A 3,838-nucleotide genomic window follows, 5' to 3' on the forward strand; every position below is an offset into this window, starting at 1 on the left:
ATATATAAATGCACAAATGTTCTTTTCTTTGTATTTGTCTTATTCTAATAGTATTTATTGGCAGTTTGCAAACAATGTATTTCTGCCACCAACTGGTACAGAGTGTGGAYAAAGATAGCTAATTTAAAACAAACCAAGAACCTGCTTTCACATGGCGGATATGTCTTGTCCTCCTGACTGTTCAACAGAGAGATAAATGTCACACTGTTGCAAATTTGTACTGTAAAAGCCTTTACGAGTATGATTTCACAAACAATACTGGACCAATACCTATTTGGTTATCCCCACCTGTGGTTTTCTCAATTAAATACATGTCAACACCTTTGGATGTTTACCTGTGTAATGAGACTGAAAAACCTGTAATTTTCGCCAAAAAATCCATTGTAATCACATGTGGAGGGGAGGGTCAGGGTACAGGTGGACTGCAGCAAAATCAGAAGGAAATGAAGCTGTTAGAACTGAAGTGGAAGTAGATAATTGATGTTATTTATTGTTTTTTTTTTATTTTTGTTTGTTTTTTGTAATGTCCTACAGGATCTGACATATTAAACAAATTTGAAACTGAGTTTTTGAAAAAAAATCTGTAAAACATGAACAAATCTTTGAGATTGCTATATCAGTCTGTATACCTGCCAACTGATGGGAAATCCATGTAAATTACAGACAATCCGTACAACTTGACATGTATGAAAATGGAGATTCAGTAATACTTTTGTCTTTTAACTAAGTATATATCATGAACTACTGAATTTTAAAACATTGGATGTATGGTACATTTACACCTGATTAACATTTGGGGTCAATGCCATTTAAAATGGCCACCATAAATATTCACTCTTAGCAAAGTCAAACATGACAATAAAAAAATGCTGTGGTTTTATCTGAGTGTTTTTCAACCTATAGCCTACTTACAAATCTAAAAGATGATGCACAAACTAAAGGCCAAAGTGTGACTTAAGCCCTATTCTGACAGGATTAGTTTTATCTAGGGACCCCATGATTGTCTGTGTTGTTAAGCCCATGAGAATTGGCCATGTAAGTAATTTGCAAAGTAAAAATTCCCCCATTAATTACCTACTATATTTCACTTTACTCCGAGGTCCTGTGATAATACTAATCCAATGTGAATAGGCATCTCTATTATTTGGACTGGAATGGACTGAATCCCATATGTAATTAGGCGGTTTTGGTTTTCTTGATGCATTTTGTTTACTTTTGGTGAAGAATGGAGGCTGGATTGGAGTGCACTGAACACCTTTTCGGAAAAACCCGACATATTACGTGCGCCATAAAAAAAGAAAAGTCTGAAGAGAGGGAGCAAAATTAGATGCTAATGGTGGCTCACTGTACGGTAAGCCTTCTGACTGATGCTGAGTGTTGAGCTGTGGCCGTAGCGCAGTGCACACTCTCGCTTTGGGTAGCTGGTGCGCGTACCCTCGCCAGCTGTGAAGGTGTTCATATGTCAACCCCTTTGGACGTTTACCTAATAAGCCTCAAAAATCTATAWTTTTTTGCTAAAAATCCGTACCACTCGTACCCACGCGTGGGAGTCTGTCGGCTGTGGAGATGACAGTGCCTGCTGTAAGCAGGAGGAGAGGAGAGCGGAAAAAGTGGAGAACTTGATGTTTATTTTTTTTTTATGTCCRTTCAATGCCGTGTTCAACTAAATACAACTAATCAAGCTTCAATATCACATTTGGGAGATGTCTGTAAATTTCAGGAAAATCTCAGGCTTTGGTTCTCCCATGCGAATGCACCACATAAAACAGACGTCAGGGAGTAATTTATTTATTACATGGGGTCCCCAGACAACTCTTATCCTGTGCGAATAGGGCTTTAAACACTAATCTCTCATTTTTTCAACACAAGACCATTTTGGTTACATATCTGCCATGAAAGGTGGCAACCATAACCCCAGATTTACACTACATGCAACTCCAGTCCGCTGCACTGCGGTGCACAGTTTGCAGCTGTTCCAATTTATACAGCCTCCGCTTCGCTCAGCTCTGCTCCAGTGCGACGRGAGCGTGTGCAGGAAGAAGAATGGGCAATAAATCCAGTGTTAAATGTGGAAGTCAGAGCGAAAAATAATTAATTCTGTGAAAGACAAACTCCAAACAAAGCTGAAAACATTGATATAAAGGCAGATAAAATCATAGAGATAAAAATCTCTATGGTTGAAAGTGTCATATTTTGGAAACTTCTGATTTCAAAATAAAATCCACGTGTATTGTGTGTGTACACATGCTTCATGCTGCATGTTGCCATCTGCTTCCCAAACAAAACCATACATTATGACAGCATTTGTGTAGAAATATGTCCATACATTGATAAATATAGCTGAAATTTTGACAGAATTATTCCACCTTATGCTGTCTTATTTTGAAAGTACAGATGTTGTGTTAGTTCCTTTTCCTGTTGGTGCGACGTGATCTTTGTAAATTGACTCTGGAGCAGCTCCGGCATCCAGCAAAACTAGGATTGGATCTAATTTTGCCTGTTCGCCATCCGCTCACTGCCATCATGCGCCGCCGTGCGGAGCCAGTGTAAATACTCTCATTGATTATAATGGTTGCGTATTTGCTGCAGAGGTCGGACCGGAGTAGAGCAGAGACACATGTAGTGTAAATTGGGGGTTAGGCTTYCGTTAAAGGAAATTGTTTGTCTTTCTGCTTTCTTCTCCCTGAACTAATTTTTATAGTGCTGGTCAAGATTTGCCTCAAATTTGCTGTTCAGCATTTTCTTTATGTTTAAAGTAAATGCAACTTCTCAACTTCAATAGCCTACTTTTGAAGCTCATGTTGTATTTAGGTCCACTTTGCAATCAATGCATAATGTTCACTTAACAAGAATAAACTGAATAAAATAAGTAAATAGAGTAAATAAAATCTGTACCCAGGCTAATGTCCCAAACTAATGTGATGAGTCGTCATTGTCTGAACATTTGGCCAAGAATTTTTCCTGGCACAGTTTCTCTGTGCACCAGGTGGYATGCAAGAGTTATCTTTGAGAGTCAGTGTCCTAAAAAAACATTAAGAATGCATCCCAGAAGACACTGACTGTGATGCAGCAAAAGGTACAGGATGGAATTACACCTGGGTTGTCACATCAAAGTTTTGGTTTTTAGTTTTGTACTTTGCACAAATATTCTTCCATTTTTTTTTAAATCATTTGTTGCATCAAGTTCGTTTATTTCTGTTTGTTTGCAAACATCTAACACTGAACTCTGGGGTATAGTTCAGAAAAAAATGCAATAACAATTACCACAATATTTCACCATCACTCCAGAATCTGATCTATACTTCTTCAAGAATTCTTTTGCTTCTGTGTCTCTGTGTCATTATATTACCTTGACCTCCAATATTTCTGGTCATTCTACTTTGAAAAATGTTTTGTTATCTTCAACTGACACCTCTTGCTTTATAGTTATTAGCTTTTTATTATTTTTATCGTTATTACTATTTTTTCTTTCCAGGCAYCTAGAGGGCAGCTTAGAGGAAACCATTGCTGCCAATAGTTGTGGAAATGTTGGAGAGTCAAAGTTTGGAAACCGGCTTCACTTGGCTTTTCCTTCCAGTGATTGTGAACAAGCCATAAACCCAAGAAGCTAATTAAGGTCTCAGAACTTAATTAGCTTCTTGGGTCTTTGGCTTGTACACAAAAACCTAATTAAGGTCTGAGAACTTAGTAAATGTTATGAGAGCTCAAATTCCTTGGTATGACCAAACTTAAGGCATTTTAGAGTTTTTTTTATTTTATTTTTTATAAATCTTTTTTCATGCCATGCCATTGAACCATAACCATGTGTTTAAAATGGGTATGTATATGTGTGTGTGTG

Source organism: Austrofundulus limnaeus, unplaced genomic scaffold (genome assembly GCF_001266775.1).
Source record: "Austrofundulus limnaeus strain Quisiro unplaced genomic scaffold, Austrofundulus_limnaeus-1.0 Scaffold566, whole genome shotgun sequence".
NCBI classification, from domain to species: domain Eukaryota; kingdom Metazoa; phylum Chordata; class Actinopteri; order Cyprinodontiformes; family Rivulidae; genus Austrofundulus; species Austrofundulus limnaeus.